Here is a 25,279-nt window from a genome sequence, read left to right as displayed (position 1 = left end):
TGGGTATAATCCCCCCCCACCAAAAAAAAAAAAGAAGTCATTATGTGAAAAAGACTCTTGCACACCTATGTTCATAGCATCGCTATTCACAATTGAAAAGATGCAAAACCAACCTGAATGTTGACTAATGAGTGGATAAAGAAAATATGGTTGCAGCAACTTGGATGGAGCCGGAGGCCATCATTCTAAGTGAAGTAACACAAGAGGGGAAAACCAAATACTGCGTGTTCTTACTTATAAGCGGGAGCTAAGCTATCAGTAGGCAAAGGCATACAGAGTTATATAATAGATTTTAGAGACTCAGAAAGGGGAGCAGGGAAAGGTGGGCTAAGAATAATAATAATAATAATAATAATAACCCTACAAATTAGGTATAATGTACACTACTCAAATTACAGGTGCACTAAAATCTCAGAATTCACCACTATATTATTCATCCATGTAATAAAAAAAACACTTGTACCTCGAAAGCTACTGAAATAGAAATTAAGGGAAAAAATGAAAAACAACAGAAGTCTCTTTATTCCCTACATTTGGCTATCTTTCTGGATATCATATTCCATGGGAATAACCTATCTAATAATTTGGATTTTCCATCCTTGAGTTCCTCATTTCCAATGACTTTTTTTCTCCTGTCACCCCATTCCTACAGTAAGACTTTTCAACACCTCAACCTGCTTAGTTTCCAAAGTGATTATTTCAATTACCTCACTCACCGACAATAAATTTAAAAGAGGCGTAGACGTACTCTATTTGTCTCTTTCTCTCTCTTGCTGATTGGAACAGAACACCCATCTTTGCTATGAAATGAAAGTCAAATGATAGAGGAAGCAGAGTGTCAAAACAGAGTGGGTCTGGGCTCTTAATAACTGTAGAAACACTGGACCAGACCTGGATATAATATCAAGATACTTGAGGGAGAAACTGTATGTAAACTACTCTCATTTCAGTTCTAGGCCCAGTGAAATTTGATTCTAATTTGCTGATCTCACTATAAATTCTAATTTGCTGATCTCACTGGTCATTAGTTCCCAACACTGGGTGGCATCCTTACCGTTTCTGAGTTCACTTTCCCACTCTCCACAACCATTTACTGACTTCAAGTGTCTGACCTTTCTCTCCCCATCTCTTCCCTTTCTCACTCTGTACTAATTATGCACCTCATGTTTCATAGAAAATATAATTGATATTGTCATCAAATCTACAACTGACCTAAACCTTTACTCATCTTTTCTTTTTCCTTCTAATAACCTTGGAGTAAGTGAGGGTTCTTCTAGCAAAGGCCACTCCCTCTCAGGGTATCCAGAAATTAACATTTCTACCACCTCAGTTATCTCCTCCTACTTGGATTTTCAGCCTCTCCCTCCCTACTAGATTTCTGAAAACAGTATTTTAACGTTTTCTAATTTGGTCTCAAGCAAAGGAAAGAAGAACTCCCTGAATGCACTTTCTTTTCTAGTGACTGTTCTCTCTTCCTCGCATATTCAACTGCTCATAATTATTATCTACACGTACCTATGATGACTTTATAATTTGCCATTAACTAGACACTTCTTAGAACGTTGAGAACATGGCTCTTGATAAGAAAACATGCACTTGAAATTTTTTTTAGAAAACCAATAATAACAACCCTTGTGTTAATGCTGATATCAAAAAATGAAAGGTCACCAACATCCTCCAATGGACCTTTCAAAAATCTTACTTACTTGACCTTATGTGACCATATTTCTCTTGATTTTTGTGACAAAAAATTCTCCTGGCTTTTTTCTTATCTCTCAGTCCAGTCATTTTTCATTTCCTTTACCAACTCAGCTCTCTATACTTTGAAACCTTCAGATTCTTGCCTCCTCAGTAAGTTTGTGTGTGTTGATCGCCTTCCCTGAAATGACCTTTCCTCTTTTCCTTGCAGGGTTAACTTTTCTTCATCCTCCAAGTGTCACTGAAATATTACTGCCTCACAAAGAACTTGGATTTTAAAATGGTTGCCACATTGTCTTTTAATGTTTCTGTCTTTTGTAATTAGATATTCATTCCTGATATTGTCCATACCAAGGTTTATATTCTTTGATAAACTCTGTAAGGTCAGGGTTCATGTCTGTTAATTCATCATTCTTTTTGAGTAGCCTGACACAAGGGAGAAGTTCTGTAAATATGTGTTGAAAGAATGAATGAATAACTTAAGATGATGGAAATTTTCAGTTACTCTTTATTATAATGCAAGTATAGAGAAAAGAGAGGGGACTTTCTTTAGGTATACTAATGTTTTATTCATTTTCCATTGCTTTCTGCATCAAAAGTCAAGAAACATGATTGAGCAGTGAATGGATTCAGAATTCTCTGTAATTTCCACTCAAGTTTTCTGTAAACCCCAAATTTCTTTAAAATTAAAGGTATTAATTTTGTAAAAGAAAAGCACCACAGCTTAGCAGTGAAGAGCATGGATCACACAGTCTAGGTTTCGATTCCAGCTCCGTCATTTAGGAGCTTTGTGACTTCAGGCAGTTCCTTAAACTCTCCCTGAGAGTAGAATCATTTTTGTTTGCTTTGTTTTAATGTTGTTCATTTCTGTATCCATATATCTACAAATATACCCAGCACAAAGTATGAACTCAATAAACAGGCTCTCATTATTTTGAGGTATGTTCCTTCAATACCTACTTTATTGAAAGTTTTTAACATGAAGGGTGGTTGAATTTTATTGAAAGCCTTTTCTGTATCAATTGAGATATCATGCGGTTTTTGTCTTTGGTTCTGTATATGTGATGAGTCACACTTATTAATTTGCATATGTCAAACCAATCTTTCATTGTGGGGTTGAAGCCTATTTGATCATGGTAGATTAACTTGTTGATGTGCTGCTGAATTCGGTTTGCAAATATTTTGTGGAGGATTTTTGCACTGATGTTATTTGAAGGTATTGGCCTTTAGTTTTCATTTCTTGCTGTGTCTCTACCAAGTTTCAGTATCAGGATGATGCTAGCCTTATATGATGAGCTTGGAAGGAGCCCCTTCTCCTCAATGTTTTGGGAAGAGTTTCTGTAGGAACCATGCCAACTTTTCTTGGTACATCTGGTAGAATTTGGCAGTGAATCCATCAGGTCGCAAGCTTTTTTTGTTTTGGTTGCTAGGCTATTCATTACTGATTCAATTTCAGAGCTTACTATGGGTCTATTCAGGAAGTCAGTTTCTTGCAGGCTCAGTCTTGGGAGGGTATATGTGTTTTGGAATTTATCCATCTCTTCTAGGTTTTCTAGTTTGCGTGTGAAAATTTATAGTAGTTTCTGATGGTTGTTCTTATTTCCATGGGGTCAGTAGTAACATTCCCTTTGTCATTCCTAATTGTGTTTATTTGGAACTTCTCTTTTTCCTTCTTTGTTAGTCTAGCTAGTGACCAATTTTGTTTATTTATTTATTTTTTAAAAAACACAACTCCTGGATTTGTTGATCTTTTGATTATTTTTTTGTGTCTTTATTTCAGCTCTGATTTTTTCGTTCTTTTCTTGAGACAACATCTTGCCCTTCTCACCCAGGCTGGAGTTCAATGAGATGATCTCTGCTCACTGAAACCTCACCTCCCAGGTTCAAACAATTCTTCTGCCTCAGCTTCCCAAATGGCTGGTATTGAAGGCGCCTGCTACCACACCAGGCTAATTTTTGTATTTTTAGTAGAGAGGGTTTCATCGTGTTGGAAAGGCTGGTCTTGAACTCTTGACCTCAGGTGATCCCCCACCTCAGCCCCCCAAAGTGCCGGAATTACAGATGTGAGCCACTGTGCCCTGCCTGATCTCAGCTTCTGTTAGCTTTGGGGTTGGTTTGTTCTTGGTTCTCTGTTTCTTTTAGTTGTAAAGTTAGGTTGTTTATTTGAGATCTTTCTAACTTTCTGACGTAGGTATTTAGTGCTATAAATTTCCCTTTTAACACTGCCTTAGCTGTGTCCTAGAGATTCTAGTATAATTTTTTTGTCAGAATTCATTTTTAGTAATAAAAAATAAACACTTATTCCAGTTTCAAAGTTGTTATAGTTGAAGTTGCTAATTTAAAAAGTGAATTTTAGATAATAACTCAATAATCCTGCTTTGACTAAGACAATGAAATGTGAGTTAAAAAAAGTATTCAGCACCATTTGCTCATAGGTCTCTCAGAATTTGTTTTTAAAGTTTCTGGAAGTTTCTTGTCTGTAAAGCACAGGATTACTGAGCTACATGAAAAAGCTTCTCTGGGATAGGCAATGGAGAGTTAAGCAGTCATCATAGAGAAATCAATGTACATTCCATACAGTGGTTTGGACTACACAGCAATCCCTTCCCCTCTATGGTAGCTCAAGAGAGACATGCTTCTAAGCACGAAGGTATGAGGAGTCTCAGACTGTTTTGTGCTGTTAGAGTTGGTCTTCCTGGCTAATGATAAATCCCCAGTACAGGTGCTATTGGTCCTTAATGTTCTGTAATTTTAGTAAATTTGGTAAATAGTTTGACTCTAGTTCAATGTATTTAGAAATGAAACATTTAATTAGGTTCACTAGTCTGGCAGAGTAAGGGTATGCTGCTTTAGTATTCTTATAAAATATGTATAATATATAGGCAAATCATAGTTTTAAATCATACTTAGAATACTACATTATTTAAACCAGTACCTATTTTAATAAAATGTTTATAATTAAAAACAGCTGATAAGACTAAGTCCAAAGGTATGACAAAGAAGACAGCTCTGTGTTGCTTAAAGAACTTTTTAAAAGCATATGCCCATAAAGCCTTCAAGGAGAGGGAAGGGGTGCCCTTCTCCTCATTCATACTGTAGAATTCCTTTTAGGGCTGGGCCAGAAAGTAGCAGTTGTAAATACTTCAGAAAAGTCCAAAGTGTTAAAAAGTCTTTTATGCAAAATAACGTCTTTCTGCATCAGTGAATAGTAGTGCTCATCAGAATTTCCCAATAACACAAAAACAAAGGCACGTCTGTACATTTGATCAGATATCAAAATAATGGGAGGTAGACTATTATGTCAACCTTAGCCAGAGCTCCTCCTGGCTTCTTCCTATACCCTGTTCACCAATTTGAGTAAAGTGGATTTTTGCAAGAGAATAGGGTTTGATGGCCAGGACCTCTTCTGATCATTTCTTCCTAAGTGGAATATACAATAGATAAGGGAGTAGGGGACGTAATACAGGGAAGCTACTCTTTCCAGCTAAAAAGGAGTTGATGAAACCCATATATGCATTAAAGAAGCCCATGGGATCCTCCCACTGTGGATAATGGCTAATGTGGTCATCCAGAATCAACATCGTGGACCATGGCAGCATTTTCCTGTATAGCTCCAACAACTCTGGATAGGGATTTACAGGATCCAATAGCTGACAGATAAAATTAATGGGGAGAGTTTCAGAGGCAAGAGCTCCCACCCAGCACCTTTTAAACTTCTTTCTCTGATTAATGTACTGTAAGAAACTGTCAATGACTAAGTTCCCATTATTGTTGCAGATACCTGCCCACATGTCCCATCCCACAACTCACTCTCATAGGGCCGAGTACACGGCCCAAAGACTGAGGTGAGACCTCGAGAGAATACAAAGAAGTTCATCAACCACATGAGGATGGGTGACAGCACACCTCTATCTTTGAGTAGCTTTTGGAGAAAGAGCAGACAGTGAGACTCAGGAAAGATACCTCCATCTGACAGACCACGTACTCTTTATGGTAAGCCTACCAGATTGATTCTGCTTCTACTTGTAGAGCAGCTCCTGAGCAACAATATCTCCATAGTCATGAGACAAAACGTTGGTCCTGTGGTTCTGGAGACCCAGATGCCACAAAAGTGCTTCCACAACACTGGTCTGCTCAAATATGGAACAGTGATGTGGTCACGGTTTGTCACTAAAGCCAAATCCTAAAACATCAAGGACAAGTACTCCACGAAACCTCAAGATCAGACCTTCCCAAATCTTGTACTAATCATAGCTGGATATTGGAAAGCTGTGCAAAAGTACAACTATCTCCAGAACCACACTGACTCTTGGTAGATGATATACAATCCCTTGTAAGTGAAAAAACTTGCCTGAAGACTTCCATGAGTGAAGGGCAGGGGAGAGTTGAGGGGGTGGGATGTGCAGGTACAGTTAGCAGCTCCACCACACCCTCATCCTGATTCAGGCAAGGCCTGGGCTTCCTGACTCCATGTTTGGGGAAACCAGTTGTGCATGCCTGTAAGTTGTATTTTTGTTCTTATTATTTTCAAAGAACTTCTTGATTTCTGCCTTAATTTCATTATTTACCCAAAAGTTACCCAGGAGAATATTGTTTATTCTCCACGTAATTGCATGGTCTTGAGCAATTTTCATAGTCTTGACTTCTATTTTTATTGTACTGTGGTCCTAGAGTATGTTTGGTATGATTTTGGTTCTTTTACATTTGTTTAGGATTGCTTTATGCCCATATATGTGGTTTATTTTAGAGTACATGCCATGTGGTAATGAGAAAGTATAGTGTGTTGTTTTGAGGTGAAGAGTCCTGAAAAGCTCACTCAACAGTATACTGAAGAGGCAAAAGCTAGCATCATTCTCCTTGAAAACCAACACAAGACAAGGATTCCCTCTCTCACTACTTCTACTCCAAGCAGTATTAAAAGTCCTAACCAGAGAAGTCAGGCAGGAGAAACAAATAAAGGGCATCCAAACAGGAAGAGAAGAAGTAAAACTTTCTCTGTTGGCAAATGACGTGACTCTCTATCAAGAAAACCCTATAGTATCAGCCTAAAAGCTCCTCTATCTGAAAAACAACTTTAGCAAAGTTGCAGGATACAAAAATCAATGCACCAATTACCACTGGCATTCTTATACACCATCAATAGCCAAACAGCCAAACTGAGAGTCAAATTAGAAAGGCATTCTCATTCACATTTGACACACACACACACACACACACACACACACACACACAGCCTAGAAATACAACTAAGCAGGGAGATGAAAAATCTCTACAATGAGAATTACAAAAGATTTCTTAAAGAAATCAGAAAAGTGACAATAAAATGAAAAATCATCCCATGCTCATGGATAGAAAGAATCAATATCATTAAAATGGCTATATTGCCCAAATCAATTTACAAATTTAACATTATTCCTATCAGTCTTCACAGAACTATAAAAAATTATTTTAGAATTCAAATGGAACCAATAAAATCCTGAATAGCCAAGGCAATCCTAAGCAAAAGGAACAAAGCTGAAGGCATCAAGTTACCCAACTTCAAACTATACTACGAGGCTACAATAACCAAATGAGCATGGAACTGGTATAAAAACAGGCACATAAACCAATGGAACAGAATAGAGAGCACAGAAATAAGGCCACACATGTAGGATCACCCTGTCTTCAACAAAGCTGATAAAAACAAGCAATGGGAAAAAGACTCCCTATTCAGTAAATGGTGCTAGGATAACTGGCTAGCCACATGCAGACGATTGAAGCTGGACCCCTTCCTTAAACCATATATAAAAATAAACTCAAGATGGATTAAAGTCTGGGCCCAGTGCCTGTCGCCTGTGATCCTAGCACTCTGGGAGGCCGAGGAGGGCAGATCACTTGTGTTCATGAGTTCAAGACCAGTCTGGCCAACATGGTGAAATCCCGTCTCCACTAAAAATACAAAAATTAGGCGGGTATGGTGGCAGACACCTGTAATCCCAGCTACTCAGGAGGTTGAGGGATGAGAATTGTTTGAACCTGGAAGGTGGAAGTTGCAGTGAGCTGAGATAGTGTCACTGCCCTCCAGCCTGTATGGCAGAGCGAGACACCATCTCAAAAGAAAAAACAAACAAACAAACAAACAAACAAAAAGGTAAATTAAATATTTAAATGTAAAACCCCAAACTACAAAAACCCTGGAAGACAACATAGACAGTATTATCCTGGACACAGGAACAAGCAAAGAATTCATTCCAAATACACCAACAGCAATTGCAACAAAAGCAAAAACTAACAAGTAGGATCTAATTAAACTTAAGGTGTCTATACTGTGAATGGAACTATCAACAGATTAAAGAGACAACACGCAGAATGGGAGAAAATATTTCTAAACTATGTATCTGACAAAGGTCTAATATCCAGCATTTATAAAAAACAAATTTACAAGAGAAAAGCAAACAACTCCATTAAAAAGTGGGCTAAGGACATGAACAGACACTTCTAAAAAGAAGACATACATGTAACCAACAAACATATGAAATAGAGCTCAATATCACTGATCATTAGAGAAATGCAAATCAAAACCATAATGAGATACCATCTTACACCAGTTAGAATGGCTACTATTAAAAAGTCAGAAAATAACAGACGCTGGCGAGATTGTGGAGAAAAGGGAACACTTAAACACTATTGGTTGGAGTGTAAATTAGTTCAATCATTGTGGAAAGCAGTATATGATTCCTCAAAGAGCTGAAAGCAGAACTAGCATTCGACCAGCAATTCCATTATTTATTTATACTCCATAGGAGTATAAATCATTCTGAAGATACATGCCAATGGATGTTCATTAGAGCACTCTTCACAATAGCAAAGACGTGGAATCAGCCCTAAATGTCCATCAACTACAGATTCGCTAAAGAACACATGGTACAGTATATTACTATGGAATACTATACAGCCATAAATAAAAATGAGATGCTTTTTGCAGGAACATGGATAGAACTGGAGGCTATTATCTTTAGCAAACTAACACAGAAACAGAAAGCCAAATACTACATGTTCTCACTTGTAAGTGGGAGCTAAATGGTAAGAACTTATTAACACAAAGCAAAAAACGACAGACACTAGGGGTCTACCTGAGGGAGGTGAGTGGAAATAGGGAGAAGAGCAGAAAAAGGTAACAATTGGGAACTAAGCTTAGTACCTGGGTGATGAAATAATTATATACAACAAACCTCTGTGATATGTATATACCTATGTAACAAACCTTCACATATACCACCAAACTTAAAAGTTAAAAGAAATAATTAAAATAACATTTCTCTATACTGAATTATTTAAAAAAAAACTTACTGAATACATAAATGAATACATTTTCTGAAAATCAAAAAACAGGTCCCAAGTATTGCAGCACAAATTTGTTTCAAAACTGAGAGTTCCCTGCTTATACAACTCACATCATTTCTTCATTTGCCAGATGGAAAGCTAGCCTCTGTGGCATCAGTATCCTTTGTTTTTATCTTAACATATTTTCTAGTTCATGTTCTCAGTGTTTTAACTTTTTCTCCTTAAATCTAACATTACAGATTTCCACATCCCCCTAGAGTTTTCATCAAGAAGGTACTTCTTGTGAATAAAAATGGAAAAACATCTTTTACATCTTCACGGACAACTTTAACAGTTCAACTTACTTATGTTTATTGTGATTGAGTGAAACAATAAACTGAAAAATACCAGCTGAGAGTGAACCACTGAGACCAAGTCTCCAACTTTTAGAAGTTCTCAATACCATCCCCACTTAATACTTCTCAGGGAAAACCATTTACTGGCATTGTCTAGTAATTTCATATGTTTCACTCCCAGGAGTGCAAAGGAAAATAATTAATGTCTCTCCCTGGAAATTAGAAGGAATGGGATAGCTAATATGCGGGAGATTGCCAAGACCAAAAACATGTTCCACAAAACTTGGCAAAAGAATCAAAGTTGGCAAAGAAATCAAAACATTCTTACTATGCAGGTTGGGATCATGTTGAATTCATGTCAACAAATCATAGTTCTCTAAGGTCTAGCTCAGCAAATTTATGTTGTTTAAGAAAGAAAAGCAATGTGCTACAGAGGTCCAGTTATATTAAATGCCTTAAGCGTCGTACAGCACATGGTGAACATTTGTCCTGGTATTTCAAAGTTGAACAAGGTTTTTTCAAAGTTCTACTTCTAAAATATACATAAATCAAACAACCAGAGGAATATACAATTCATTCTATTTAAAAATTTAGCCATTATTTTGGAAGAAAAATAGAATCATTCAGTATAATTACTGTAAGCTGTTAGCCTTATTTATCATCATTATCATCATCAACTAAAACTTGTTGACCATACGTTACGTGCTGGGCATTTTGCTAACATCTGAAGACTCAGAAATATAATTTTTATCTATACTGTGCCTGACCTATACTTAAAAATGATAAAATATAGTTGAAAGAAAGGCAGCTAGAACCTGTCTGTTTCTTAAGTCAGTCAGACGGTCATGCAGTCATTCTGTCATCATTCATTCATTTTACAGTTTCTCTTATTTGCTAACCACTCTACACAGTTCTGGACATAAGGAAGTAAACGAACACATGCAGTCTCAGCTTTCCTGGTGCTATATACTCTACTATGTATTGTATAAATATTAACTCACTTTATTTAAGCCTCGAGGTTATTTAATTTATTCATTTATTCATTTTTGAGACAGAGTCTCACTCTGTCACCTAGGCTGGAGTGCAGTGGCACAATTTGGGCTCACTGCAACTTCTGCCTCCTGGGTTCAAGTGATTCTCCTGACTCAGACTTCTGAGTAGCTGTGATTACAGGCATGTGCCACCACCTCCAGCTAAGTTTTTGCAATTTTAGTAGAGACGGGGTTTCACTCTGTTAGCCAGGATAGTCTCATAACTATGAAGAAACCAGAAAACTGAGGGTCAAAAGAATGTTGCCTAAATAATGAATGGATATAAATTCAGATGTATTCCATTTCTTTTATTTTTTAGGTTTCAAGTAATAAATAGAAAATAAAAGAATGTGAGAGAAAGGAAATTTATCTGACATTGTTGACTGAATAACATAGCAGCCATTCTACAAACCATTTCCGTGCATTTACTAAAGCAGCTGAAAAAGCTAAATATTCACTTCCACAACCAGCCACCCTAGCAGCTAGAAGTGGCCAGATGACACGCTCCTTTCCAATAAAACACAGAAGTCTGCTAACAATGTCTGACAGTGTACAGCGTTCCCAATCCATAGAACAGGAACAGTAGATAAAGTTGTTTTCCATTCATCTTTCCCTGAGCATAGATGAAGGTGAAAGTTTTATGTCATAAACAGAAAACTAAGATATTAAAGATAGAAAGCCCCTTGATGACACCATCAATCCCCTGCATCAGGCTTGACCTACCTACCCTTTTACTTTTTATTGTATAAAATTTTTAAAAAGAGGAAGAAAGCAAACTTATTTGAAATACATAATTACTTATTTTATCAGCAATCTATTGTTGTGTAACCAATAGTCCCAAAATATAATGGCTTTAGTTGCCATTAATTAACATATGACCAGCAGTTTGGTCTGGATTCAGCTGGTGGTTCATCTGTTAGTCTTGCCTTGGTTCATTCATATGGCTTTCCTCACTGGCAGCTCAAATGGGGCGTGATGGTACAAAATGACCCTACCTTCTTGTCTGGAGGTTTGTGGTGGCTGTCAGTTGGGATGTATGTCTTTAGCATTTTAGCCTGGGCTTCTTCACGTGGTGCCAATGCTACAGGAGAGCTGGTCACAATATACCAGTCCTATATTTGTTAATGTCTTATTGATGAAAGCAAGTCATAAGGCCAAGTTTAGAGTCAATGCGGAATTGAACTAAGCAAGCATGAGAAGAAGGGGAGATGTAAATCATTGGGAACCATTACTTTAATAATCTACCACTTATGTTAATATTATTTACCTCTTTCTGTTTAATCAATTAATATGTCCTATATGACAAATGAGTGCAACTTCTGAAAGCACTCTATCTCAAATATGACCTACTTTCTTCAATCTGAATTATCTTGTAATATTTCAAATTTTATTTTCTTATATGTCTATGGACTAGGCCACATATATCTATTTTACTATTGGATAATGTGGCTAAGATATGTAAAAGGAAGAGCAAATCTTATTGTCTGCCAGAGTTACTGACCACTGAGGACCTCTTCATTCTGCAGTCAGTTCTGAGCTGCTTGCAGATAGTGAACAGCTCATTACAGATAGCTGAGATAGAATAACAATGGCTAACAGCAGGTAAAACTGCCCAAGGATTGGGAGGTCAGATACAAATTGCAGTAAGTGGATCAAGATATGTAAGCAATTGCTTAATAGCACTGTCTCTATTGCATTAATAATGGGCAAAAATTATTCCTGTTACATAAATATAAACATGATTTGTATTGTAGTCATTATTTAATTATGCACTTTAAAAAGGATAAATAAAATATTATATGTACATTTAACTAATATAAATTCTACATTCTAGAACACATTTACAAAGATATATCAGTGACTTATTCTTGCCATCATTCACTCATTGAGTGTGTGACTCAGAATCAGGTAAGTCAAAAGATATAAATCTTCCATGGGTTAGCTCACGCTGGGGTGAAAGTGACATTCAGAGCATGAAGGTCTTGAAATGAAAGGAGATTTTTTTTTAAAGTGGAAATCTGTTGGGGTAAGATTTTTTTTTTCTCTTATACACTAACTTTAGGATACTGTGTAAAATGTAACTTCAATGTGAAAACATGCCCAGAAATGTATTTATCACCAAAGTGTTCTAAAATTTCACTGGATTTTACTTAGAGTAAAAGCCATTTTTTTCCTAATATTTCACATGATTCTCTGTAAGCAGATATTTCAGCAGTCAGGATATTGTTAGTGCCACTACTACCATTAACTTTAATTTCAACACAAACAAATTTATTTTCTGAGGAGTAAAGAGGGGTAATTAAAGAGGAACACGGAGAAAGCGTCTTACTGCTAACCCTTCTCCTAGCATTGGATTAAAAACACTAGAAATGTAGGGGAAAATTCCCATACAGATTCTTAATAATATAAACAGAGACATACTACATTTGTCTCACACAAATGCTAATTTTTAGCCCCTGTGGCAAGGTCTGCGATTGACTCCATATGTTTCTACAATCAAAGACATATTAATATTCTTACGGTTCCATTTCTTTTACCCAACTTGTCTTCCTCCTAGCCTCTAGCTGTGCATCTTCTAAATTCTCTGTCCTCCAAGAAGCAAGTACAAGAGGGGGTTCAGTTTCTCATATATATTTCCCTTCTCTTTCTCTCTAAAACCAATGACACGGTCAGCTTTCCAGACATTATAGGGTAAAAAGAGACTTTAAATTTGTTTTTGAGAGTATTCAAATTGACCAGGGAGTCACTTTTCAATGTGTGCTAACATTCAGCTAACTTTCTAAATAACTTCTTCTCAAAGTCTGACAAGCAGATATTAATGTTTGCTTCTCAGTCCTAAACTTCCAAGTTAATAATTTTGCCATTTAAGAATTTAAATGGAATCCTCACGCCTGTAATCTCAGCATTTTGGGAGGCTGAGGTAGGTGGATCGTGAGGTCAGGAGATAGAGACTATTGTGACTAACACAGTGAAACCCCATCTCTACTGAAAATACAAAAAATTAGCCGGTCGTGGTGGCAGGCAACTGTAATCCCAGCTACTCGGGAGGCTGAGGCAGGAGAATTGCTTGAACCCGGGAGGCGGAGGTTGCGGTGAGCCGAGATCGCGCCATTGCACTCCAGCCTGGGTAACAACAGCGAAACTCCGTCTCAAAAAAAAAAAAAAAAAAAAAAAAATGCCTAGGAAGTTAACAGACAGAAAATGTTTTTCAAAATGACTGTAATTTCCATAAATAGAGTATTACAACTGGTCAGATGAAAAATCACTTTCCAATACAATACAGTGGCAAATATCATTTTTCCAGGACAAGTTGTTCTTTTCAAACCATTTATCGAAAAAGTTACTGAAATTCATTCATCTGTCTATTCAACGTTAGAGGAAAATTATATTTTGTTTAATGTCATATGTAAGCATGATAAAGTTTGAACGATGAAAGAGAAAGCAAAAGACCCAAAGAAAAACCTCTATCACCGAGATGACTAATTTTATTACTCTTACTTCTGTTTAGAATGTATTTTCAGAAGAAAGTAAAAGCTGCTGAAACTGCTGGTAAATTTTTTAAAAGAAACATTAAGGTAATATAATACGGTTTTTACAAAGTAAGAGAATTATCTTCCCCTGAAGAAGCAGCAGCAAAATCGTCTTTTAAATTTCTGTCTACTAGAACTTGGTTGAATTAACTCAAACTACAGATGTCCCTGCCTGAAAACTGAGCAACTGGTAAATAAGTCTAATGGATACATAGGAAACCTGTCAGAAATAAGATGTTCAAGTCATCTAAGATTGTGTTAGAACTATTTTAAAAAAAGCAAACACTTGGCAAATTGAAATGACATGAAGAGATGATGAAACTTTCTACTCTACTCTGGATGAAACACAAAATTAAAGGAGGGAGAACTTCTATTCAGTTACGGAGAATAGGGACATAAGAACTTTCCTTTCAACTCACATTTTTGTTTCTCATACAATGATGAAAAGTACAAAGTATTGCCTAGTTTTGGCATGACATTCAAATCAATGTGAACTATTTCCCATTTGTAAACCCCTGCAAAAATGTTTAGCTTTTGACCATATAGGCTACTATTTGTAAGGATACATAAAATAGGTTTTGTGAGTGTATGATTTGATTTAAATGATTTATCTCTTTTAATTGATATGTAACATCTGTACATATTTTCCCTGTACATGTGATAATTTGATACATCTGTATAATCAAATTGGGGTAGTTAAGATATCCATCACCTAAAATATTTATCTTTTCTTTATGCTAGGAACATTTGATTATTGTCTTCCAGCTATTTCAAAATGTCCAGTGGATTAATGCTAACTATAATCATCCTATTGATCTATCAAACGTTATTTATAATAAAGGTCGATAACGGAAGAATATTACAAATGCATTACTTTCTACAGTGTACTAATTGAATATATTATAGACTACGAAAACTCTATATATAGTTATACTGATTGCCTGTATATAATCAACTAATAGTCCTCTCTCTCTCCCTCAAGTGCATGTTAATAGATACACACCGAACAAACATATCTACATATAAACTTTTTTCTTCTCACAATATTAGATGAATTTATTCCTTCTTGCTCAATTACACTTGATCCCCTGAAGCGTGAAAAATATGACAATGGTGCAAAGGACTAACAGGTTTCATCTCACCTGCCAATTCCCTTTCTTTGATAGTGCTGTCAGAGCAGAGATGAGAAGGCTTTGTAGGTCAGCCAAAAAGGGTGCTATAATCAATTGGCAATGGCTTCTGTGGTAAGGCATGGGTAGCTAGATATTTACTATTCATTTTAGATGATTTCCCTTTAAATGTTCTTTGCTATAAGACACATGGAAATCCAGACTTCAGAAGAAAAAATGGCAACTAACCAAAAGTAACAGGTGTTGGGTCTCTGGGGGTGTTCAGTGTTTAACGTTAAGAAGTGGAGAGATATGGAAAAGCAGGAATATCCCATCAAGACAATTCACTCAGTAGCTGCATCATTCACTTAAACATTTATTAGCTCAATTCATCACAATTAAACCTTTTAGACAGGGCACAGTTACTTAGCACTGGCAAGTCCATTGTGATCACTGGAAGCAAGTGCACAAGACAGGGTCAATACCCATGAAAAAGTACACTTTTCTTTTCTACAGATAATGAATCTAGGAACTTTCTCTAAGTCTGACGGGCACGTTAGCATTCAAAAGAAGCAATTCTAACCAGGGATTAGGCATGGTCATCAGGGCTCCTTACATTTCCAACAGAGACTATACTTTTGCCAAAGAGCTTAACTTCAAGGTTACAAGGTCTTACACAATCCTAATGATTGTCTTCCATAAAAAGGAAGGATAGGGCCCCTCCACTACTTTTTCTTGTTTCAGTAGCACTTTGTAGGGTTCTTTACCTAGAAGGCTGATGACCTTTTATGGCTTTCTTTGGAGGCCACCTGTGTCGACAAACTCTTACAGAAAGTTAAGTATCTATGCTGTTCCTTCAAGGGAAAGGAATGACAGCTAGAAGATAAGGAACATAAAATTTCAAACTCCATCAGCTGTTAACAAGTTGTAAGTTTTGTTGTTGACATTTAGGAAAGTTATACACTGGTAATAACTTTATTTTGAATCTCAAAGTATTAAAGATTGCCATATCAAAAAACTAAGTGGTAACAGCAGTGAGTAAAATCTTTGGATATGCAATTCTAATCCTTACAATATAAAAAACCTGGACAGAATAAAGAGGGTTGGGAATTCAAACTCTGTTTAACATTCCTTATAGTTGCTACACAGGTCTCTGGAGTGATGGCATGCTTATCATATGTAGCTTACAATAGATGAAATATATTTGAAGAGGACAATGAGTATAGAACATGCAACTTCAGTATCTGGCCTATAGTGAGTATTCAATAAATAACAGTCACTATTATTTTATTAAGTTTTGTTCAAGGGCAGAAGTTAAGCCAGATATTCACAGCACTGCCTAAATAAGAGCTGCCCAATGAGCTATTTACTTCCTCAATGAGGTTCTGATGTCATACAAATTTATGCCAGAAATTAAGTTCAGTTCTTTTGATGTAACCTAGTTTTTTAAGATTTTCGCTTGTATTCAGTTTAGTTGTATTTTCCTAGATTATTATGTTATTCTTCCATCTGTACCTAGAATAATTTTCCCTTCACTTTGTGAACTTCTTGTCCACCATTCAGGACTAAAGCTAGACCTCGCTTCCTCCAAGAAGACTTCTCTTTATTCTCTTCTTGCCAACACAAAGGAAAGGTACCCCTGCTTTTTCATATTGTCTTGGCCACATCTTTCTCCATCACAGTTAGTCAACTGTGGTATAATCCTTTACTATATCCTCCCTGTATTCTGTGTTGCTTAAGGGCAAGGGTATTGATATCCATAATGCCAGACATGTCAATTTCCTTTTAACCAATATAATCATATTTCTATTTGGGTTGGAAATTTCCTGAACATTTGCTCAATGTCTTTATCAAGAAGAAGAATAAAAGATAAAATTTACTGAGCATTTAATACCTGGCACCACCATGCTATGGATTTTATTTGCAAGGTCTCATTAAACTCTCTAAAAAAAAAAATTCTACAGAGAAGACTCTATCATGATCACTATTTGAAGGAAGGAGAAATTGAGTATTGGAGAACAAAGGTAGCTGGCTAAATAAGCAAAATCAGTAAATGACAGAGTCATCGTTGACACCTACGTGCTCTGACCCCAAAGTGCTACATTTAACCAAAGTCATATTGCCGTCTATAAAATGTTCAATTTGCAGCTCAAATCCTACTTAAGCTCAACCACAGTGTGCATTAAAATACATACCTGTACACACAGACACCCACACCCTCCCATACGTATCATATGCTAAAAAATAAGTCAATGCATAATAACACTAAAAATTACATGCAAAAAGTCTTTCAGGCAAGCATGACTAGTTTCAGGACTTGTGAATTCTGTGGGCATCTCAAAATCTGAAGCAAGGTGACAGATTATAACTGAGACAGTTTCTGATGATGCTAACTTGCCTTGATTTGATGGGAGGGAAAAATCAACACACAGATCATCTAAGGGAACTCCAGATGGACTCCACCAGAGTGAATGAGGAGGCAGCTTGATGGCAGATGAAAATTAACTCCGGAAAAGATGAAATAATGTGTGGGTAAAACATCAGATCAACTTTCCAGTGCAGCATTCTGGATTTTCTTTTAACCTCAGTACAAAAAGTAAGTTCATAGTATTTCACTGTCACAGGAGCCTACTGTGAATTTAAGAGGGTAAATATTACAGCAGGATAACTTTCCCCATGTAACCTGCATCTGTCAACAGCTGGACTGTAAACTGACCAAATGTTCTATGGAGAAAATAGTTTAGAATTATTTTGGAGTTACTTTGATGATGTTCTTCACTGTGAAAAACCAATTTTCAAAAAGAAAACAGGATGCTTGGCAGAATATGAAAAAGGACGGGACTAACACCACGCTGAAGCATTACATTTGATTTTACTGTGTGTGCCTTAAAACCAGAACTGAAGCAGTCTTGGAGTGAAAGCAAATAATCTTTTCCTATATAAGGAGCAATATCTGGACCAGTATCCAAGGACTTTAAAAAAGTACAGTGTGATATGTAGTGATGCATTTAGATTACATAGATATGAAAAAAGTTACTATTGTCATTTTTGCTAAAGGAAGACACTAGTAAGTACTATTTTAATATTACCACGTACCCTAGGGTGGGGACAGTGAAGATCTGTTTTCATTTTCCATTTACACAATTTTAGAAAACAAGAGCTGGAGTCACAAGGAAGTAATGGCAACTAATATATAAAAGGAAATTTTTCATCTCTGCAGTATATGATCAACTTGGGGCAATCAATGTCAATGAAGGTCAGGATGCCAAATACTGAGCCTGGAGTTATAAGGAAGCTGACTAATTTTAAGACAAACAATAACAGTGACAATAGAGTAGGAAGTCAGGAGTGCTTAAACCCAAACTCAAGATACAGACAGATAATATCATATCTTAAATGATCTGTTATCATTAACATCATATTCATATCATTTTCATATATCGTATGATGTAAATAGTAATATCATATCTTAAATGATATTATTTATGATATGATGTTATTTGGTCATATCTTGAGTTTGGATTTGATCTTAAGAAGCTTTGTTTTAACCTTCATTCATTGTCTCTAAACTGGAAATTTGAGCTATGGGCTTTAGAAACCAAGCACAGTCTTTTTTTTTTTTTTTTTTTTTTTTTTTTTTTGAGATGGAGTCTCACATCGTCATCCAGGCTGGAGTGCAGTGGCACGATCTCGGCTCACTGCAACCTCTGCCTCCCAGGTTCAAGTGATTCTCCTGCTTCAGCTTCCCAAGTAGCTGGGACTACAGGCACACACCACCAGGCCCAGCTAATTTTTGTAGTTTTAGTAGAGAAGGGGTTTCACCACATTGATCAGGCTGGTCTTGAACTCCTGACTTTATGATCTGCCAATCTCAGCCTCCCAAAGTGACATTAACATCTTTAAAGGCAGATTATTTCAATTTAAGCATCAGAGAAATGACAGAGAATGGGACATTTCCTAAAGCAAATATGGTCTTCCTTTATTGTTAACCCATTTCTATGAAGAATGTTCTTTCTTACCAGTAAAAATTTAATAATAAAGTCGTTTAAGCTATAAATGTTTCAAAAGTAGTTTAGAATTCAGAGACTTATTTAAGAAAATAATATGAAGCTCATTTTATTTTTCACTACATATTAATTACTGATAAAATTTATTCTTTGGAATCATAATTCTAATACATGCATGCAATTTTTAATACCCATGAAAAAGCACTATTTGCTCTTTCTGATTTTTCTAGGTCCGAGTTCTGATATCAAAAGAAAATTACTGAGAAAGGTAGTTTTGGTAGACAGAATAATGCTCCCATCCACCCTAAGATACCTATGACCTAATTTGTGAGTGGATTACATTTGTTAACAAAGGCGACTTTGTTGATATGATTAAGTAAAAAGTCATGAGATGGGAAGATCCTTCTAGATTATGTAAGTGGGTCTTATATAATCATAAGGATCCTGATAAGAGAGAGGCAGAGGTTTCAGAGTCACAGTAAGACACATGATGACAAAAGCTGAGGTAAGACACACACACACACACACACACACACACACACACAGAAAGAGACAGAGAGAGTGAGAGAGAGATTTGAAGATGCTATGCTGCCCACTTTAAAGATAGATTAAGGAACCATGAGGTCAAGAAATGGCAGTGCCCTCTAGATGATGGAAAAATGCAAGGAAATTAATTTTCCCTTAGATCCTCCAGAAGGAAGACAGCCCTGCCATCATTTCGAATTTAGGACTTCTGACTTCTAGAAATGTAAAATAAGAAATTTATGTTGTTTTAAGTCACTATGTTTGTCACAATCTGTTATAGCAACAGTGGGAAATAAATAGAAACCATGGCACTGGTAGTGAGGTGCTTCTGTAAAAAAAAAAAAAAAAGAAAGAAAGAAAGAAAAAAAATTAAAATGCAGAAGTGGCTTTGGAATTGGGCAATAGGAAGAAACTGAAAGAATTTTGAGGACAATGAAAAGTTCAGATTTCCTTAGACTTTTAGTGAAAATGTGGATGACTCTTCTAGCGAAAACTTAGATGATAGTGAGGAACAGGGTAGAAAAATCTTTGTTTTTCTACAGGATGGGGCTTTCCAGCTCTTTCCTTTAAGACATAGAGTCTCTCCCCACCCTGGACTGGCTGTGAGACTTCCTTTGATAAATAGAAGGATGATATGCTAATTCAGAGTCTAGGACTCAAAAAATCATTCATGTGTCTTTTTTTTTCTCTCCTGGAACATGGTCACTTGCCTGAGAACAAGCCAGGCGAACCTGCTAGGTGAGATACCAAGTGGAAAAGAGACTACTCATCCCAGCTCAGTCCATACTAGATCAACCAGAATCCAACTAGTCTGCAGCCGACTGCCAACCCAGAGTGAGCACATCAAAAATCCCCAGGTGATGCTTAGACTTACATAAACTACTATATCATGGTGTTTAAGCCACCAAGTTTTAGGGTGATTTGTTAACTGTTATGTGCCCTATAGATACATTTAATCTTTCCACATATAAGTCAAGGAAGAAGTAACTGATAGTCTGAAAGAGATTCATCAACTGAATCCTAATTTTCAGAGATTTTCCTTTCAATATAATTACATTTTACATTTACCTAGGGCTCCTCATTTTAACTACTGCATTAGTTTACATTTGGTGATGTAACAAACTACTGCCAATTCAATGACATAAACAACATACTTCTATGATTTTACAATTCTGGAGTTCAGAAATCCTAAAATCATGCATCTTTTGAAATCCAGATCTACTGAGAATCTCCAAAATTATATAGTTCTGATTTTGCTTAAAAGTTCTTCCCTCAGTGTGTCTCCTTTCTCATATTTTACTATAAACAGCAATCAGAAAGGCCATACTTTCAACACTTTTCTTGGAAATCTCTTCAGATAAATATCTAAAGTTATTATTCTGCATTCCAGATATTGATAGAAGACAATTCAACTAAGCTTTCTGCCACCATATAGCAACGATCCCCTTTCTTTCAGTTTCCGACAACATGTTTTTATTTTCTTCTGGACCCTTACCAGCGATACTTTTAAAGTTTATATTTCTACCTAGAGTTCATTTATAATGATTTAAATATCCTGTAAAGAAAGGCATAGTTACTAAAATGAGTGGAAAAAATGTCAATATATTTGCATTAATCTACTAATATGCTCAAGATGAAAACAGTGGTGATGGCTCCTCAAATAGAAGTTAGGCCCAGGAACCTACAAAACATCAGTTTTCAAAGTCCTTCAACCAATATATAAACCAAGAGAAAAAGGGAGAGAAAGAGGTAAAAAGAGTATGAGATTGATTCAGTGATTAATTCAGTGTTTGTTTTGTTTTGTTGAGATGAGCTCTAGCTTTGTCAGCAACGCCATCTTGGCTCACTGCAATCTCCACCTCCCGGGTTCAAGTAATTCTTGTGCCTCAGCCTCCTAAGTAACTGGGCTTATAGCCATGCATCATCACGCCTGGCTACCTTTTGTATTTTTAGTACAGACAGTTTTTTCCATATTGGCTAGGTTGGTCTCAAACTCCTCACCTCAAGTGATTCTCCTTCCTTGACTTCCCAAAGTGCTGGGATTGATCCACTGCACCTGATCTGATTCAGTGACTGATTCATTGTAAAGCAGGAATGACAGACTACATAGCTTTAGTGTTCCTTAATCCCTTCTGGGTAAATAAGAAAATTAAGGCAGAAATCAAGAAATTATTTGAAACTAGTGAGGACAAAGACACAACGTACCAGAATCTCTAGGATACAGCTAAAGCAGTATTAAGAGAAAAGTTTATAGCACAATATGCCCACATCAAAAAGTCAGAAAGATCTCAGATTAATACTCTAACATCAGACCTAGAGACTCAAGAGCAAACCAACCCCAAAGCTACCAGAAGATGAGAAATAATCAAAATAATAGCTGAACCACAGGAAATTGAGATGCAAAAAACATATGAAAGATCGACAAATCCATGAGTTTCCTCTTTGAAGGAAATAATAACATAGACTACTAGCTAAGCTAATAAAGACAAAAAGAGAAAAGATCTAAATAAACACAATCAGAAATGACAAAGGGACGTTACCCGTGACCCAACAGAAACAGAAAAACCCTCAGAGACTACTGTCAACACCTCAATGAACAGAAGTGAAAAAACCTAGAAGAAATGGAAATATACAACATCCTAAGATTCAATGAGGAAGAAATTGAATTCCTGAACAAACCAGGAATGAGATCTGAAATTGAATCAGTAACAGAAAGCTGACCTACCAGTAAAAGCCCAGGATCAGTCAGATTCACAGCTGAATTCTACCAAGTGCATAAAAAAGAGCTGCTACCATTCCTACTGAAACTATTCCAAAAATTGAGGAAGTACTCCTTACTAACTCATCCTATGAGCCCAGCACCATCCCAATATCAAAACCTGACAGAGACACAACAAAAACAAAAAACCTCAGGCCAATATCTTTGACTAACATAAATGCAAACATTCTTAACAAAATACTAACAAACTGAATCCAGAAGCACATCAAAAAGGTAGTCCACTATAATCAAGTGGGCTTTATCCCTGGGAGGCAAGTTTGTTTCAATATATCCAAATAAATAAATGTGATTCAATGTATAAATAGAAATAAAGGCAAAAACCACGTGATTGTCTCAATAGATGTAGAAAAGACCTTCAATAAAATTCAACATCACTTTATGTTAAAAACCCTCAACAAACAAGGCATTGAAGGAACATTCTTCAAAACATAATAAGAGTCATCTATGAAAAACCCATGGCCAACATTATACTGAATAGGCAAAAGATAGAAAAATTCCCCTTGAAAACTGGGATACCCTCTCTCACCACTCCTTTTCAATATAGTATTAAAGAAGGATGCCCTCTCTCACTCCTCCTTTTCAATATAGTACTGAAGTCATAGCCAGAACAATCAGGCAGGAAAGAAAAAAAAAAAAAAGCATAAAATGGAAGAAAGAAAGTCAAACTACTCCTGTTTACAGAGATTCAATACCTAGAAAACACCACAGATTTTGCTCAGAGCTGCTTGATCTGATACACAACTTCCAAGTTTCAAGATACAAAATCAAAATACATAAAAGAGTAGCATTCCAATATATCAATAACATTCAAGCTGAAAGCCAAATCAAGAATGCAATCCCACTTACCCACTGCCAGAAAAAGAATAAAATATCTAGAAAAATAGCTAACCAAGGAGGTGCAAGAGCTCTACCATGAATTACAAAACACTGCTCAAAGAAATCAGAGAGGACATCAACAAATGAAAAAGCATTCCATGCTCGTGTAGAAAGATTCAGGGTTGTTAAAATGGCCATACCTTCCAAAGCAATTTACATATTCAGTGTTCTTCCGATCAAACTACCAATAACATTCTTCACATTACTAAAAGAAACTATTTTAAAATTTATGTGGAACCAAAAAAGAGCCCAAATAGCCAAGGCAATCTTAAGCTAAAAACAGCAAACAGACACAAGAACAGAAAATCAAACACCACATGTTCTCACTCACAGGCGGGTGTTGAACAATGAGAACACATGGACACAGGGAGAGGAGTATCACACACTGGGGTCTGGAGGGAGGAATAGGAGAGGGACAGCGGTGGGCAGGGAGTTGAGGAGGGATAACATGGGGAGAAATGCCAGATATAGGTGATGGGAAGGAAGGCAGCAAACCACACTACCATGTGTGAACTCATGCAACACTCTTACATGTTCTTCACATGTACACCAAAACTAAAAATGCAATAAAGAAATAAAAATAAAATAACAAAGCTGGAGGCATCATGTTACCTGACTGCAAACTATACTACAGGGTTACAGTAACAAAAACAGCGCAGCAGTGGTACAAAAACAGACACATAGCCCATTGGGAAAAGAATAAAGAGCACAGAAAATGCCACACACCTACAACTATCTGATCTCCAACAAAATTGAGTGAAAGAAGCAATGGGGAAAGGAATTCCTAGTCAATAAATGGTGCTGGGTAACTGGCTAGCTATATACGGAAGAATGAAACCAGACCCATTCCACACCATGTATAAAAATGAACTCAAGATGCATTAAAGATGTCAATGTAAAAACCTAAAACTATAAAAACTCTGGAAGATAACCAAGGCAATGCCATTCTGGACATAGGCACTGGCAAAGACTTCATAAGAAAGATGGCAAAATCAATTGGAACAAAAATATAAAATTGATAAATAGAATAAACTAAAGAACTTCTGCACAGCAAAATAAACTATCAACGGAGTGAAGAGATGACCTGCAGAATGGGAGGAAAAATTTGCAAACTATGCATTTAACCAAGGGTAAATGTCCAGAATCTATAAGGAACTTAAACAAATCTACAAGCAAAAAACAACTCCATTAAAAAGTGGGCAAAAGATATAAACATACACTTCAAAATACATACACATGGCAAACAAGCATACAAAAAAATGCTCCGTGTTGCTAATCATTAGAGAAATGCAAATCAAAACCACAATGAGATGTTATCTCACACCAGTCAGAATGGCTATTATTAAAAAGTCAAAAAATAACAAATGCTGATGAGGTTTTAGAGAAAAGGGAGCACTCATACACTGCTGGAGGAAATGTAAATTAGTTCATTCTTTGTGGAAAGCAGTTCGGCGATTTTTTAAAAAACTTAAAACAGAATTACCATTCAACCTAGCAAACCCATTATTGGGTACATACCCAAAGGAATCTAAATCATTCTATGATAAAGATATATGCATGCTTATGTTCACTGCAGCACTGCTCCCAAAAGCAAAGACATAGAATCAATATAATCACCCAAACGTCCCTCAACAGTAGACTGGAAAAAGAAAAGGTAGCACATATACACCATGGAATACTATGCAGCCATTACAAATAATGAGATCCTGTCTTTTGCAGCAACATGGATGTAACTGGAGGCCATTATCCTAAGCAAACTAACATAGGAACAGAAAACCAAATACTGCACGTTCTCATGTATATGGGGGAGTTAAATATTAAGTACATATGAACACAAGGAAACAACAGACACTCAGGCCTACTTAAGGGTAGTGGATGAGAGGAGGGTGTGGTTCAAAAATTACGTATCACATACTAGGCTGATTATCTGGGTAATGAGATAACCTGTACACCAAACCCCAGTGACAACTTACCTGTATAAGAAACCTGCACATGTAAGCCTGAACCTAAAATAGAAGTAAAAAAGAAATAAATAAATAAAATAATTTTTGAAAGCTTTAGTGTTA

General features: G+C 36.4%; 1 protein-coding gene and 1 pseudogene across 3 annotated transcripts in view; both read right to left on the bottom strand.

The window, feature by feature from the left end:
• RBMS3 (RNA binding motif single stranded interacting protein 3) overlaps positions 1–25,279 on the bottom strand; it is a 1,456,421-nt gene that overhangs the window by 934,645 nt on the left and 496,497 nt on the right. The gene's annotated exons all lie outside the window — the stretch shown is intronic.
• On the bottom strand, positions 5,109–6,107 carry LOC101044105 (mesoderm-specific transcript homolog protein-like; annotated as a pseudogene).

The sequence above is a fragment of the Saimiri boliviensis genome, chromosome 9 (assembly GCF_048565385.1).
Source record: "Saimiri boliviensis isolate mSaiBol1 chromosome 9, mSaiBol1.pri, whole genome shotgun sequence".
Taxonomy (NCBI): domain Eukaryota; kingdom Metazoa; phylum Chordata; class Mammalia; order Primates; family Cebidae; genus Saimiri; species Saimiri boliviensis.
This window is presented reverse-complemented; position numbering and strand designations above follow the sequence as displayed.